The sequence below is a fragment of the Ornithodoros turicata genome, chromosome 5 (assembly GCF_037126465.1).
Source record: "Ornithodoros turicata isolate Travis chromosome 5, ASM3712646v1, whole genome shotgun sequence".
Taxonomy (NCBI): Eukaryota; Metazoa; Arthropoda; class Arachnida; order Ixodida; family Argasidae; genus Ornithodoros; species Ornithodoros turicata.
In genome coordinates, this window is record NC_088205.1 from 37,769,527 (window position 1) to 37,787,583 (window position 18,057).

The window sequence follows — 18,057 nt, forward strand, 5'->3', positions numbered from 1 at the left end:
TTCTCCTCGTGCTCAAGGTGATGATTCCTACTTCAATGAAAATTTGCCCAATCTGCTGTTCCATCTTCCTCTCAAATCACCCCTCGGCAGTCACCAATTCGCAAGTTTTCATGAAACACAAATTGATCGGGTGAAATGCAAAGTGAATGCCTCACTTTGTAAACAGGACATAGCATGGCACAGACAACGTATTGAATACTTGGTATCACAGTATGAAAAATGTTCAGCTAAATAAGGTGACTATATTAGGGAGTAACGTTGAGCTCTAATCTGCACATAATTTTTTTCAATGTTGCGCTATAGGTTTATTATTTTGTTCACAGCAGAGGAACTTTTGTTGGATGATCCTCATACATGAGGGAAATTCCTTATTCTCTTACTTTCCATCACACGTGTGTTAAGCAGCAAGTACAATCTGTTTGCAAATGATCATACTGAGGTAATAAAACTGAACTCTGCAACAACCTACAGAAACTATGCATGAATGGACCACATTAACTTTGTCCAATTATATTATGACCAAATGGATAGTATGTAGTCTTTCATGCTATGTGAGTTGTATGCCCATATATTGTAACAAAAGATCAGTCAGATGAAGGCAGTCTGACTGAGGTACGTAGATAATTTAAATAATGTCCATACATATGATGATCCGAGTGTTTTTGGCTCACTGACATGCATATACACTGACAGCATCCACAACAAGAAGACATTACCAGAATCTAAGTGCTGTGAAGTAATATTTTATTTTACTGAATATATATATTTTTTTCTTAATGAAAGCCCGCATTTGTTCGGGGCAATGTTTCTCGAACTAGCGTTCCTGATGGCGTTACCGTTGCTGGTAAATGTGAATTTTGTACGTGAGTAACTCCCCTGCAGAGAACTACGCTACACCAACTTAAAGAAATCAGCAACTAAATTATTGAATCACTGAAACGTCAATAAAAAAGTCGACGACTCCGACGAATAGTGCAGCGCAGCACTATAAACCATAGCTCCACAAACACAGAAGCACTTTGCACGTACTGTGGGCAGCACATAGCAGATGTTTGTTTACTGCACATAACATTTTCCCACAAGCTACACAGCTGCAGCAGTAAAATGGAATCTGACGTGACTCAGGGATTTCAGGACCATTCAAAAAATCTTGAAACTGCCCATGGTATCTCTTTGAAACCGCTGAACAGGCAATGCGCTACATATTAGGCACACCTGTAGCTCAGTAGCAAAGGCACTGATAAAATGTTTGCAAAAAGAACAGCGATTTTCAACACACACATCACAAAATATGACACTCGTCGCTGCAACAACGATGGCGATGGCATAATAATGATGATGATGTTGGTGTCACTTCCGCTGGATTGGCATATGTGTTATTTAACGTTTAACCTCCACCACCCAATTATAATGAACGGCCGCGGAAATTAAAGATATTACAAAAAATGAGTACTCAATAAGCACGAGCTAAAGCAATGGCAATGACGTCTGCCCGTCTACCCAATCACCATCCACCATCCAATCAGTTCGAACCAGTTCAGTTTCAACGGTTGAAACTTCAAACATTCCGGACGCGCAACGGGTGGCAGCTGGGTCTTGGCGGCTGCATTCCACTGGTTGTTATACGAAAATCTTTCGAAGTTCTAATCTCCCGCGCGTTTTGTCTTGCAATTTTTGAGCATAGCGAGAACGTACGCCGTGCTGTCCAGTGATAAAAGTTGTTGAGCTGTAAACTGAAAGTAAACTGTGTGCATGGAGGTACGCCTTGTCCCGTACGGGACAAGGCGTACCTCCATGCACACAGTTAGGCGACAGTATTAAACGTCTGATCACTGACATCCATCATACGTTTGTCTGCTTACCTGGGTAGTTTCATTTTAAATCGAACAACGTATGAAAGTCGTATTTTTTAATTCGCCCAGAAAAAATATATGTTAGAGGACAGTTCAAACGACGCAAATCGCGCCACGTGCGATGCTCGTGCGTATAGTAGTTCCCGCGTAGGAGAGGGGGAAAGCCGGAGGCTGCTTGGGCGCGCTTTCTTCTGGACCGACTTTGACGGGATCTAGCACCGCTGACTTTATGCCTAGGAACTGGAGGATTTTTGTGATTATAGGCTGCACAATAGACACTGTCGACAGCCACCCACAGAACTCTGAGAGCCACAGATTTTCTGTTAAAAAATGCCAAACTTGGCGTAAACGTTCAGAAAGGCCAAACTTTGCTACCAATTTCCTTCATGACGGAACGTCTGAGTACATCGAGCTTAGTGCCATTCGATAGGACGTTGAAAAAGATTTCGTGCTGTATAAAATTCATTTTTCTCAGCCCAGTTGTTTCTGCGTTATTAGCTTGAGAATCACACATGGTAGGCGGAAATTGCCAATGCCGCATCCCAATTTTCTCAAAACTGCCACCTTCGATTTCCTTGATTATTTTTCAAAAGCTGGCGTCATGTCTCTACTTTAGACGCCAAGTGAGACAATCTTTTATTTTTGCCTGAGAGACGCGCAGCGATTGTTTTTTGTCAGGCAGGGTGCACGAGGCTGCGGCCTTGCGCGCCCCACCCACAAGGACGCGACCATCAACCTCTTCTTTGCTACATGTGTCCCGCTGACGGAGAAATCAATGACCACACTGCGTGAGCTTGTTGTAGTGTCCCCGGAGCATCACTTTACGTTTATCCAATGGTCTCTCAGTTCCGTCAGGCTCAGTTGCCTGTGCGCCCTTGACGAGAAGCCCCAGTTCGACGAACATACCGACAAAGCAGTGAGAAGAAACGAAGCGCCTCGTAGATATCTTTATCCACTGGTAACATCTTAGCTTTTGTTTCAGGTTGCCGCCAGTCCCCCAGGCAGTGTGAAAGGCACACCCTTTTCATTGGTAAAAGAACGAAAACCGAAAGTTTCGAAAAACGCAAAATGTGCCCATTGCGAGACCCCTGCAGGTGGTGGCTGCAACCATTGGATTAGCATCATCCGATAGCTTTAGACATGACCTTTCACATGATATAAAGTGACTGGGTTCAAGCGCATTCTTTGTCCGCCTAGTATCGCAAAACCACGAGTGGTACGGAAAATTTTGCATGTTCGATCTTAATTATTTCTAAAAAGCCGGAATATTTTTCACGATGTATTCCACAGGGGCAGAATTATGCCGGTACTTTGCGCTGCTGGTAAAATACCTTTTCTCTTTTTGATTGAGACGTAGGTCTACCTTTCCGCGGAGCGATTTTTCCAGACAAAGGCGCTCTTCGTATGTTTACGAGCGCGTTTTGCTTCGTAGTCTTTGCTTCGTAATTTAATGCCCAGATGTTGCATTATGTACTTATTTTGCACTTATGGTACGTATGTTTATTTTTTCCTGTGGAGACGCAGGGCAATACTTTCGTGGGCGACTTGAACTTGCTATTACGCACTTTCATGGGAGTCACACGCACGACGTGTGCGTATACGCACGTGCGCCTATTCACTATTCTCCCGCACATGTGCTTGAGGCAATACACATACGCACGCTATGAGGCTGTCGTGCGAGTTAATATTAAGAAGGCAGAACTACGGCGACAGGGGACAGAAAGTTACAACATCTGAGAATACAAACTTGTGGTCGCGTGGTTGCAGTCGCCTCTTAGCTTGGGCGCAATAAGTGATAGTTCCGAAGGTGTGCATACTCTCTTTAATTAGTTTTATGCTCCGTAGCGTTATTTCGGAAGCACGACGAGTGGTACAAAACCCGTAAGACCGCTGTGATGACAGTTGCTGCTCTCAAGTATAACACGTTAGCCCTCACCGAGATATGTCAGTGTCACCGTGGGAATCAAAATTTCTGACAGAACAACGCACAACTAAAATCCCTCGTTTCCGGTAGCCGTAAGTACCTTAAACCCTCGGTGTGGTCTTCAGTAGTCCTTCTGGCATCCATGCGCTTGAACCCATTCACTTTATATCATGTGAAAGGACATGTGTAAAGCTATCGGATGATGCTAATCCAACGGTGGCAGCCACCACCTGCAGGGGTCTCGCAATGGGCACATTTTACGTTTTTCGAAACTTCCGTTTTTCGTTCTTTTACCAATGAAAAGGATGTGACTTTCACACTTCCTGGGGGACTGGCGGCAACCTGAAACAAAAACTAAGATGTTACCAGTGGATAAAGATCTCTACGAAGAGCTTCGTTTCTTCTCACTGCTTTGTCGGCATGTTCGTCGAACTGGGGCTTCTCGTCAAGGGCGCACAGGCAACTCATGTACTCTCCCACGGTTTGAATGAGCCTGACGGAACTGGGAGACCATTGGGTAAACGTAAAGTGATGCTCTGGGGACACTACAACAAGCTCACGCAGTGTGGTCATTGATTTCTCCGTCAGCGGGACACTTGTAGCAAAGAAGAGGTTGAAGGTCTCGTGCTCGTGGGTGGGGCGCGCAAGGCCGCAGCCTCGTGCACCTTGCCTGACAAAAAAAAATCGCTGCGCGTCTCTCAGGCAAAAATAAAAGATTGTCTCACTTGGCGTCTAAAGTAGAGACATGACGCCACCTTTTGAAAAATAATCAAGGAAATCGAAGATGGCATTTTTGAGAAAACTGAGATGCAACATTGGCAATTTTCGCCTACCATGTGTGATTCTCAAGCTAATAACGCAGAAACAACTGGGCTGAGAAAAATGAGCTCTATAGAGCACGAAAGCTCTTTCAATGTCCTATCGAATGGCACTAAGCTCGATGTTTTCAGAGGTTCCGTCATGAAGCAAATTGGTAACAAAATTTGGCCTTTTTGAACGTTTACGCCAAGTTTGGCATTTTTTAACAGAAAATCTATGGCTCTCAGAGTTTTGTGGGTGACTGTCGACAGTGTCTATGGTGCAGCCTATAATCACAAAAAACCTCCAGTTCGTAGACATAAAATTAGCGGTGCTAGATCCGGTCAAAGTCGGTCCAGAAGAAAGCGTGCTCAAGCAGCATCAGACTTTCCCCCTCTCCTACGCGGAAACTACTACACGCACGAGCGTCGCACGCGGCGCAATTTGCGTCGTTTGAGCTGTCCTCTAACATATATTTTTTCTCGACGAATTAAAAAATACGACTTTCACACGTTGTTCGATTTAAAATGAAACTACCCACCTTTCATTCAGGCGTTCGTCCATGGCTCGAACATCTTCGAAATCCACGAAACGAAATCACCGTCTGCTCACATACGTAGAGTCGTAGACGCCAGCTACACAACGGTCAGAAGGGTCGGCGCCTCGGAGAAACGAACGCGGGCGAATCCACCGGTTAAATGAGCCTCAGCCAATCATGATCGAGAAAGGTCACGTGGGGGACCGGAGCCAATGGAAAGTAAATAGCAGGAATTTGGCGGGAAATGCCAGCGGCGACACTATTTTCGCGGCGGCGAAACCCGCTTACTGTGCCTCCTCTGGTCAAGGATAGTCTGCAGGTTCCCCTCACAGTCGCTCAGCTGTGCCGAAGAAGCGGATGCTGAACCTGCGCCACTGTTATTTTAATTTGTGAGGTACGGTGGGAGTAAATAAACTGCTGTGTTAACCTCGTATGTGCAGTCGCTCCTACAGCGTATATGATAAGTCATGCATGTGCATGCTCTTCGTGAACAGCGCTTCGAATTTCTGTAATGAAATACGCTGACAGCTGAACAACTGCAAAGCACTCGTGACAATAACGTTATTTTAAGATGAGGAATGGGGAGTTTCATCGCCAGGGTCTATACTCCGCCCCATTGCTGGTGGTGATGTGGTGAATAAAATGATGAGCCCCTTCAGAATAAGGATCAAGGTCTTATTGCAGAACACACACAGATACACTCGTAGAACATAATACGATAATGGAAAACGTCAAACGAGAACCGTACAATACCAAACAACATAATAACGAAAAAGAACCGCGGAACACCACACGAAAACCGAACTACAAACAAAAACAAAAAAAAAATATAGAAACGGAAGTACCTTACAATAACAAACAGTGTGAAACCGTTCTGAGCAAAAATAATTAATCTTATAGGTTGACATTCCACAAATTCACCTTCATGCGTATGCGCCCTGTGCACAACAGTTACGACCCCCTATTCCGAATACAGGCAGCGGAGAAGAAAAAGAAGGCAATTACCATTAAAAACTACAGGAAACGGCTGAAGCACGTTTGGAATACATCAGCACACTGATTCCTAAGAAAGATGCGTGCTAATCAGCAATGAGGAGCGTTTAAAGCGCAATAAATAGTCTGAATCAAATCGCTTCCCATTGTTTCATATGGGAGCAGAGGACGCCAGTGGGCCTCCAACATGGCGGCCGGTTGCCGCACCTCTCTCCCACGCGCCCCTCTCCTATGCGCGATCCAGCCTTTATACGTACATAGAGACCAGTGGTCACGTCTGAGTTACCGACGGAGTTGTCGCAGCTCTGCTTTATGAAGGAGCCCGTGTATCCTGAGAAACTGGCGCCCCCACGTAGTGCGGTGAACAGCCGTTTCGCGCTCAGCGGGCAGGCAGATCAGTATATAGGAGGCTATGGTAGTAGTAGGTACTGGACTCTCATAGTGCACAACGCTCAGCTGGTCTGGACACGAGTTAGATGCTCCCCAATTAGTCTGGTGGCTCCCTGGAGGGTGCTGATTAATGTGGGGGGTCCCAATTAGCTCTAATTGCTAATTAAATCGTGTTCAGGCCAGCTGAGCGTTGTGCACAATGAGAGTCCATAAAAAAGAAAAAAATAATAGAGATAGAGTGGAGAGAAGAAGTTTAATTGAAGATCAACGACGCCATCTTGAAGAAAGCGGTCCGTAACGGCCGCTGACCATCGACGGAGCACAGAGGCAGGTTGCAAAGCATCGCAGCTATGACCACCAGTTCCGGACATCCTGTGACGTCATCACGGCATGTCTGGGGCAAGTTAGGACAGCTCTGGGCATGCAAGGAGAAAAACACTCGTAATACAGAGGCTGGTAAAGCAAGAGTATGCAAACCATCAATAGCTAACAAGAAAATAGAATTAGTTACACAACAAATGATCCCACCACAACAGGAGTGCAGAACGATGCGACTGCTCTATCCGACAGCCAGGCAGAGAACTGACTCGTAATGGTTTTTTTCTCCTGTATAAAGCCCGGCAGCTGCACCCCCTAGCGGTTACTTTCTCAACTAATCTCACAACAAAATTATTAAGAATCACACCAGCGCTACTCCCATTCCAAAGGCAGAAGAAGATAGAAAATGGCGGGGATGCCTGGACAACAGCAACCAGCACCCGACGTGCACTGACACAAAAATCGCAAACAAATCGGGAAGAAAGTTGGCGAAAGCATTAGTTACACAACAAATCACCTCACCACAGCAGGAGCGCAGATCGATGCGACTGCTCTGCGTTACAGCCAGCCAGAAACTGAGCGAGCGCGGGGAGCGCACGTATGCTTTCCGCGACAGCCGGAGAGAAACTGACTGGGGCGCCGCTCCGCGGCCGCTACGCATACGCGATCCTAGCGCCCTCTGGGGCGACCACCTCCGAGAGGCTAAGAGTGAAGAGCATTCCTGCGCCCCCTGCTGGCCGTTCTCATTGGTCGTGAGGCTAAGAGAGAAGAGCATTCCTGCGCCCCCTGCTGGCCGTTCTCATTGGTTGTGACGTCATCCTATTGTCTCAGGGCCACCCTGTTTTTTTCCACTAATGCTCCTTTGGTCAATCTACAATGAAGCCACAGTATGACGTCATCATGCACCTGCGTGGCTCAAGGACGCGTACGCTCTAGACAGGGGACCTATTATTTATTGAATCACTATCCCATGATTATTTCCTTTATTCTTCTATAACGATTGAATAGGAAACTATTGCAGAAGAGCACCATGCATGAAAGCTGATCGTAGGAATTCCAAAGTCTTACTAAATGAGACTTGCAAAAGAACAAAATATCCTAACACGTAACTCCATCAACGGCAAATAAGAGGACTAGGTACTCAACAAATCAACAAAGAGTACGGGTAAACAGGAGCGCAGAACTCAGGGCAGCACTATCGTCAAGACAACAATGTTCCTTGTCAAAAAAAAAAAAAAAAAAAACGTCAACACAGGAAAGCATGCATATCGGGGCATGTCAGAACACGTCAGCACAAATTGTACGACTGCTGGGCAACAGAGGAAAACAAACAAACACTTGAACAGTGTGAAAAAGACACTCACCATCATTTTTCCCGTTCACAGCATTTCCTCATTGTAAATCTGCTCGTCACAAAATCCACCTGCATCGTCGAACACCATTCACCAGTGACGAACCACACATCCGCACCCCATCAGAGGCAGACAGAACCCCACCGACGCTACGCTCTTCCACTGACGGTCAACGCCAGGAGCAGAATTTGCGTGTCGAGACCCATCAGTGTCCAAGAGAGAAGTGAAACCTTGCGCCCCCTGCAGGCCGTTCTCATTGGTCGTGACGTCATCCTATTGTCTCAGGGCTACACAGTTTTTTTCCACTAATGCTCCTCTAGACAAGGTCAACCTGAAACAATAGTCTCTCGGTATGCGGTCATCATGCAGGTGCGTGGCTCAAGGACGCGTACGCTCTAGACAGGGCACCTGTTATTTATTGAATCACTATCCCTAGATTATTTCCTTTGTCCTACTCTTAATGACATTGATTCTCTCATTAAAATTCAACAAAAAAGCACCCCGCATATTAACGATTTTCACCCCAAAGGCTCATCATGGTCATTAGAATTACAGTAAACTGCCACTGCTCTTTTAAAATAATAAGTGAGACCACTCAACATCACCTCCAGGCTTATGTAATACATGACCCTTTCTATGCTCATACATTCGTTGTCTGAGGCTACACCTGCGAGCAAAAAAGGCGCGGAAGCCGGGTGGGCAGAGTTCCATTCGCGCATTGCGAGCAAAAAGGCGCGAAAGCACAAGACAGAACGCCTTTACGGGAACACGATAGCATTCCTATACTATATTAATGATTATTGCATTGCAGTTTAGAAAAACTACAACTAAACTATAATTTTAGGAGCCCAACTTTCTATGGAAACTATAATTGCCCTATTACTTGGATCGCTACTAATGAAGCGCTCCAATTTTTTCTCTCTTCCCATTTCAGCCTTGTCATGCAGGGAAGCAGACTCATATCCAAAATAATTAATTTACACTGAGGGTGCCGTGCTTCAGGAATTCCTATCCTGCGCTCAGATGCAAGCATTTCTTCACGGATACCTTTAACAGCTGACTTCCTCAACATATCGAACACCCAACAAAATCAAACAAACAATCAGAGGAACCCTCTTCTCAGCTGCACCATGCGACTTTCTTCTGCGTAAAATCGGTGATTTGAAGAAGAGAGCAGCGAAAAATTGCGCGCGCTTGTGCTCGACCTGAAGCATATGCCAATAAACCAAGAAAAAGGCACTCATGTCTGGTATCTGATAGTGCCACATACACAGACGCATTGTCGTAAAGAAAGCACAGGACACGGATACACAAATTTCCTTAGGTGAGCAGGGAAAAGGCTTAAGACCACAGGTCACCACACATCGCCACGTGGCTAGCACAACATGACACCAACAAGATACTAGCGGCGGGAAGAACTGCAACACTGCTAAACAAGTCCAGACATGCCACGATGACGTCACAAATCAGGGGAAAAAGCACACGCATGCACGCACAGAGGACAACGCATTAAACACACAAAGCGCTCAGGAATAATCGTAGCGTTACCGCACATCGCTACGAAGCTCAACGTCTAACACAAGACGGCAGCAACAAGATATTAGCGAAGGGTAAAAATTGCAACACTACTGAACAAGTCTAGACATGCGACATCGAATGCGAAAACACTGGTGATCGGGGAAAAGGCCTAAGCCTGCGGCGGATCAGCATAGAGCATACACTACTTCATTTTTTCTATTTTGCATAAACTAAACGCGGTCTGCTTGGAAAACGACGTACAAATTTTCTTAAGGAGCAGAGAAATATTTCTACTCCGTGCTCAGATACCAGCATTTCTGCTCAAAAACCTGCAAAATTAAGCTCTTCTTACTTCGTCAAGATATCGAACACCCAACAAAATCAAACAAACAAACAACCCCACTTCCACTGGTAGAACACTATTCAGCTTTTACGCAGGGGGCTTTCTTCTACATAAAAAGTAGAGAAAATAAGAAAAGAGCAGCGAAATATTACACGCACATTTGCTTGACTTAAAAAACCTGAAGCATATGCCAATAAACCAAGAAAAAGACACTCATGTCTGGTATCTGATAGTGCCACATACACAGACGCATTGCCCTTTCGTAAAGAAAGCACAGGACAGGGATACACAAATATCCTTAGGTGAGCAGGGAAAAGGCTTAAGACCTCAGGTCACCACACATCGCCACGCGGCTAGCACAACATGACACAAACAACATACTAGCGGCGGGAAGAACTGCAACACTGCTAAACAAGTCCAGACATGCCACGATGACGTCACAAATCAGGGGAAAAAGCACACGCATGCACGCACAGAGGACAACGCATTAAACACACAAAGCGCTCAGGAATAATCGTAGCGTTACCGCACATCGCTACGAAGCTCAACGTCTAACACAAGACGGCAGCAACAAGGTATTAGCGAAGGGTAAAAATTGCAACACTACTGAACAAGTCTAGACATGCGACATCGAATGCGAAAACACTGGTGATCGGGGAAAAGGCCTAAGCCTGCGGCGGATCATCATAGAGCATACACAACTTCATTTTTCTATTCTGCGTAAACTAAACGCGGTCTGCTTGGAAAACGACGTACAAATTTTCTTAGGGAGCAGAGAAATATATAAATTTGTACTCCGTGCTAAGATACCAGCATTTCTGCTCAAAAACCTGCAAAATTAAGCTATTCTTACTTCGTCAAGATATCGAACACCCAACAAAATCAAACAAACAAACAACCCCACTTCCACTGGTAGAACACTATTCAGTTTTTACGCAGGAGGCTTTCTTCTACATAAAAAGTAGAGAAAATAAGAAAAGAGCAGCGAAATATTGCACGCACTTTTGCTCGCATAGCTATAAGAGAAAAAAATAAATAAAAGAACGACGCACACACTAATAAACTGTGACAAAGACACCCATTTCTGCTATCAGATAATTATTGCATAATGCTAAATACTCATTTGCATTGGCCCTGGTGAAGAAAGCACAGGACAGGGATACACAATCTATCTTAAGCGAGCACGGAAAGTCACTTCTATTCGAACAGCTTAATACCATAAAGTCTGAATTTTTGCAAAGAAAATAAAGCCTGAACAGCGCTACGAAGGTGACAGACACATACTAACAAACAAACAAACACTTCTTCGAGTCTGTACTATCTTTTAAAAAATAATGAAAGCACACATTTAAAAAATCAAATCGGCTAGGTAGCCTACCCGACGTTGTGCCTTAAAGTTGGCTGCACGCAATGCGCGGAAGCATGCTGTGAAGCCAACTTGCGATTTTGCTGGATGCACATGAAGTCCGATTCCAATTGGAAATCGCGCTAAGGACGCGCCAAACGTGGAATTTTCGCAAGATTAATCCCAATACCTGGAATTCTGTTCATTGTAGCGGGAATGCTGGCGCTTGTGCTCCATTATTCGAAATTTTCGAATATTCGAATTTCTCGATTATCAAATTTTCGAATACGAATAGGGTTGGAATATCAACAATATTCGAACAATATTCGAAATTTCGAATATTCGCACACCTCTAGTGAATACTGACACTCAACGATATATAACAAAAAACAAACAAATTCCATTCTCATGAACTCTCCTCTACCGAGCGGCTTTCTCCTGCTCTACCTGGATGCTGACTTTTTCCCCCCTCACCTACATTCTGAGTAAAAGCATTGACAGAAGAAAAGAACCGCGAAAAATTACACGCATTTGTGTCACAGGACAGGGATACACAAATTTGCTTAAGTGAGCAGGGAAAAGGCTTAAGTCGTACCGCTCAGGAATAATCGGAGAATCACCGCTAATCGCTACGCGGCTAGCGCTTGAACAGCGCTACGAACGTGACAGATACATACTAACAAACAAACAAACAAACACTTCTATTCATTTCTATTGATAAAGGCGTAAACCACACTACAAGAACAAAGCACGCTGCTTCAGGAAAGCGTATCAAATGCATCGCAACAGGACCGGCTCTCATAAAATAGCCTACCCAAAACGAAGACTTCACCAGGTTCGCGAGGTAATTCCATTAAAAACGCTCTCGGTCTATCCTACAGATAGCAATGCAAGCGCTGCTACCCTTATTTTTTAAGCCACTATTCCACGCAATAGTACATAAATGTATCACTCGTGTCACATGAAAAGGCACACACAAAGAACTTACTTGTCAAGTGGGATCCCTGGTTCAGGAAAGCGCGCGCGCCCGCGCGCACACATACACAGACACACACTCACATTTTCACACTCACAAACACAAAGTCTATTCTCACAACCACATAAATCCATATTATTCCTCAGGTCAATAATTATCCTACCATCGTCAAAAGATGGCTCACTCTTGTATGCGATCGCAAAGCGATAGGTCCTCGTTCCGGATGTGATAGGATATCGCCGCTCGGCCGACGCGAACCAAAAAAGAAAGAAAGGAATGCGCGTTCGCTATACCTCCACAAAGAAAATGGTGCCGTGCTTCTACGCAGCGCTCATCATAAGGAGTGAATTGTCTTCTTCGTTTTCCTTTTATTTTCTTGCACCCATATATTTTGCAAGAATACTATAGAGCAGAACGGACAAACGTGAACATCATTCGCTACACACTGTAGCTCTCATCATTTTTAAACCAAACCACTTAACATGTGTTCATAGGTCTTCACTAAATAGGTGAGCCGATAATGACTCAAAATGAAATGAAATCAAATAAAATAATCATTCCAGCATCGCTGGCTGCAAGCTTGGGTACCCTGCTTGGGTCTGCTGGCGCTGGAATAAAAGATTTATCGCGAGGGTACTACAATGGTGAGCTCTGCTGCTGTTTAAGTGATAAAACAGTGCGCCTGCTCGGGGAAAGGGATCGCGCGCGTCCAAACCGCGAGGCCCGCGTTGCGCTCGCACGGGGAATCGCGCGCGTCGCGTCCCGAGAACGGGTCCGCGCGCGGCTCGCATGGGGCGCGGTTCGGGAGCACTGTTTTATCACTTAAACATCAGCAGAGCTCACCATTGTAGTACCCTCGCGATAAATCTTTTATTCCAGCGCCAGCAGACCCAAGCAGGGTACCCAAGCTTGCAGCCAGCGATGCTGGAATGATTATTTTATTTGATTTCATTTCATTTTGAGTCATTATCGGCTCACCTATTTAGTGAAGACCTATGAACACATGTTAAGTGGTTTGGTTTAAAAATGATGAGAGCTACAGTGTGTAGCGAATGATGTTCACGTTTGTCCGTTCTGCTCTATAGTATTCTTGCAAAATATATGGGTGCAAGAAAATAAAAGGAAAACGAAGAAGACAATTCACTCCTGTATGATGAGCGCTGCGTAGAAGCACGGCACAATTTTCTTTGTGGAGGTATAGCGAACGCGCATTCCTTTCTTTCTTTTTTGGTTCGCGTCGGCCGAGTGGCGATATCCTATTACATCCGGAACGAGGACCTATCGCTTTGCGATCGCATACAAGAGTGAGCCATCTTTTGACGATGGTAGGATAATTATTGACCTGAGGAATAATATGGATTTATGTGGTTGTGAGAATAGACTTTGTGTTTGTGAGTGTGAAAATGTGAGTGTGTGTCTGTGTATGTGTGCGCGCGGGCGCGCGCGCTTTCCTGAACCAGGGATCCCACTTGACAAGTAAGTTCTTTGTGTGTGCCTTTTCATGTGACACGAGTGATACATTTATGTACTATTGCGTGGAATAGTGGCTTAAAAAATAAGGGTAGCAGCGCTTGCATTGCTATCTGTAGGATAGACCGAGAGCGTTTTTAATGGAATTACCTCGCGAACCTGGTGAAGTCTTCGTTTTGGGTAGGCTATTTTATGAGAGCCGGTCCTGTTGCGATGCATTTGATACGCTTTCCTGAAGCAGCGTGCTTTGTTCTTGTAGTGTGGTTTACGCCTTTATCAATAGAAATGAATAGAAGTGTTTGTTTGTTTGTTTGTTTGTTAGTATGTATCTGTCACGTTCGTAGCGCTGTTCAAGCGCTAGCCGCGTAGCGATTAGCGGTGATTCTCCGATTATTCCTGAGCGGTACGACTTAAGCCTTTTCCCTGCTCACTTAAGCAAATTTGTGTATCCCTGTCCTGTGACACAAATGCGTGTAATTTTTCGCGGTTCTTTTCTTCTGTCACTGCTTTTACTCAGAATGTAGGTGAGGGGGGGAAAAGTCAGCATCCAGGTAGAGCAGGAGAAAGCCGCTCGGTAGAGGAGAGTTCATGAGAATGGAATTTGTTTTTTTTTTTATATATCGTTGAGTGTCAGTATTCACTAGAGGTGTGCGAATATTCGAAATTTCGAATATTGTTCGAATATTGTTGATATTCCAACCCTATTCGTATTCGAAAATTTGATAATCGAGAAATTCGAATATTCGAAAATTTCGAATAATGGAGCACAAGCGCCAGCATTCCCGCTAAAATGAACAGAATTCCAGGTATTGGGATTAATCTTGCGAAAATTCCACGTTTGGCACGTCCTTAGCGCGGTTTCCAATTGGAATCGGACTTCATGTGCATCCAGCAAAACCGCAAGTTGGCTTCACAGCACGCTTCCGCGCATTGCGTGCAGCCAACTTTAAGGCACAACGTCGGGTAGGCTACCTAGCCGATTTGATTTTTTTAATGTGTGCTTTCATTATTTTTTAAAAGAGTGTACAGACTCGAAGAAGTGTTTGTTTGTTTGTTAGTATGTGTCTGTCACCTTCGTAGCGCTGTTCAGGCTTTATTTTCTTTGCAAAAATTCAGACTTTATGGTATTAAGCTCTTTATTAAGTGACTTTCCGTGCTCGCTTAAGATAGATTGTGTATCCCTGTCCTGTGCTTTCTTCACGCAGGGCCAATGCAAATGAGTATTTAGCATTATGCAATAATTATCTGATAGCAGAAATGGGTGTCTTTGTCACAGTTTATTAGTGTGTGCGTCGTTCTTTTATTTATTTTTTCTCTTATAGCTATGCGAGCAAAAGTGCATGCAATATTTCGCTGCTCTTTTCTTATTTTCTCTACTTTTTATGTAGAAGAAAGCCTCCTGCGTAAAAGCTGAATAGTGTTCTACCAGTGGAAGTGGGGTTGTTTGTTTGTTTGATTTTGTTGGGTGTTCGATATCTTGACGAAGTAAGAAGAGCTTAATTTTGCAGGTTTTTGAGCAGAAATGCTGGTATCTGAGCACGGAGTACAAATTTATATATTTCTCTGCTCCCTAAGAAAATTTGTACGTCGTTTTCCAAGCAGACCGCGTTTAGTTTACGCAGAATAGAAAAATGAAGTTGTGTATGCTCTATGATGATCCGCCGCAGGCTTAGGCCTTTTCCCCGATCACCAGTGTTTTCGCATTCGATGTCGCATGTCTAGACTTGTTCAGTAGTGTTGCAATTTTTACCCTTCGCTAATATCTTGTTGCTGCCGTCTTGTGTTAGACGTTGAGCTTCGTAGCGATGTGCGGTAACGCTACGATTATTCCTGAGCGCTTTGTGTGTTTAATGCGTTGTCCTCTGTGCGTGCATGCGTGTGCTTTTTCCCCTGATTTGTGACGTCATCGTGGCATGTCTGGACTTGTTTAGCAGTGTTGCAGTTCTTCCCGCCGCTAGTATGTTGTTTGTGTCATGTTGTGCTAGCCGCGTGGCGATGTGTGGTGACCTGAGGTCTTAAGCCTTTTCCCTGCTCACCTAAGGATATTTGTGTATCCCTGTCCTGTGCTTTCTTTACGAAAGGGCAATGCGTCTGTGTATGTGGCACTATCAGATACCAGACGTGAGTGTCTTTTTCTTGGTTTATTGGCATATGCTTCAGGTTTTTTAAGTCAAGCAAATGTGCGTGTAATATTTCGCTGCTCTTTTCTTATTTTCTCTACTTTTTATGTAGAAGAAAGCCTCCTGCGTAAAAGCTGAATAGTGTTCTACCAGTGGAAGTGGGGTTGTTTGTTTGTTTGATTTTGTTCGATATCTTGACGAAGTAAGCAGTGTTTAATTTTGCAGGTTTTTGAGCAGAAATGCTGGTATCTGAGCACGGAGTAGAAATATTTCTCTGCTCCTTAAGAAAATTTGTACGTCGTTTTCCAAGCAGACCGCGTTTAGTTTACGCAAAATAGAAAAAATGAGGTTGTGTACGCTCTATGATGATCCGCCGCAGGCTTAGGCCTTTTCCTCGATGAGCAGTGTTTTGTATGCGATGTCGCATGTCTGGACTTGTTCGGTAGTGTTGCAATTTTTACCCTTCGCTAATATCTTGTTGGTGTCGTCTTGTGTTAGACGTTTAGCTTCGTAGCGATGTGCGGTGACACTACGATTATTCCTGAGCGCTCCGTGTGTTTAATGCGTTGTCCTCTGTGCGTGCGTGCGTGTGCTTTTTTTTTTCTTCCTGATTTGTGACGCCATCGTGGCATGTCTGGACTTGTTTAGCAGTGTTGCAGTTCTTCCCGCTGCTAGTATCTTGTTGGTGTCATGTTGTGCTAGCCGCGTGGCGATGTGTGGTGACCTGTGGTCTTAAGCCTTTTCCCTGCTCACCAAAGGAAATTTGTGTATCCGTGTCCTGTGCTTTCTTTACGACAATGCGTCTGTGTATGTGGCACTATCAGATACCAGACATGAGTGCCTTTTTCTTGGTTTATTGGCATATGCTTCAGGTCGAGCACAAGCGCGCGCAATTTTTCGCTGCTCTCTTCTTCAAATCACCGATTTTACGCAGAAGAAAGTCGCATGGTGCAGCTGAGAAGAGGGTTCCTCTGATTGTGATTTTGTTGGGTGTTCGATATGTTGAGGAAGTCAGCTGTTAAAGGTATCCGTGAAGAAATGCTTGCATCTGAGCGCAGGATAGGAATTCCTGAAGCACGGCACCCTCAGTGTAAATTAATTATTTTGGATATGAGTCTGCTTCCCTGCATGACAAGGCTGAAATGGGAAGAGAGAAAAAATTGGAGCGCTTCATTAGTAGCGATCCAAGTAATAGGGCAATTATAGTTTCCATAGAAAGTTGGGCTCCTAAAATTATAGTTTAGTTGTAGTTTTTCTAAACTGCAATGCAATAATCATTAATATAGTATAGGAATGCTATCGTGTTCCCGTAAAGGCGTTCTGTCTTGTGCTTTCGCGCCTTTTTGCTCGCAATGCGCGAATGGAACTCTGCCCACCCGGCTTCCGCGCCTTTTTTGCTCGCAGGTGTAGCCTCAGACAACGAATGTATGAGCATAGAAAGGGTCATGTATTACATAAGCCTGGAGGTGATGTTGAGTGGTCTCACTTATTATTTTAAAAGAGCAGTGGCAGTTTACTGTAATTCTAATGACCATGATGAGCCTTTGGGGTGAAAATCGTTAATATGCGGGGTGCTTTTTTGTTGAATTTTAATGAGAGAATCAATGTCATTAAGAGTAGGACAAAGGAAATAATCTTGCGATTCAATAAATAATAGGAGTCTTTGCCGGTGTCTTCTTCTTCAGACAGGATGTGATGACGTCACGCAGTCTGTAGCAATGCATTGACCGTTACTGGAAAAAAGTGTGGCAATAGAAAAATAGTGTGTATTGTCCTGGGCAGATTTATGATGAGCACTGTTTTTGAATAAGAAGAAATAGTTTGATGCTGGTTTCCTTCTTTGTTTCTTTTCGCTTTTTCCCCCCTTGTCTGACAAACATGTGCTGACATGCCTGGGCTTGTTCTGACATGCTTTCCTTCTGCATGTAGTTTTTTTTCCTTTTGTACAAGGCATATTCTTGACGATAGTGCTGCCTTGAATGGGAGTAGAGCTATTCTTAATAATTTTGCGATTCATTTAGTTCAGAGAGTAACCGCGAGGGGGACAGGTGTGTGACTTTATGTCTTGCTGAACCATTTTTTTTTTTCCTGTACAGTAAGACTTTGGGAATGAAATGCT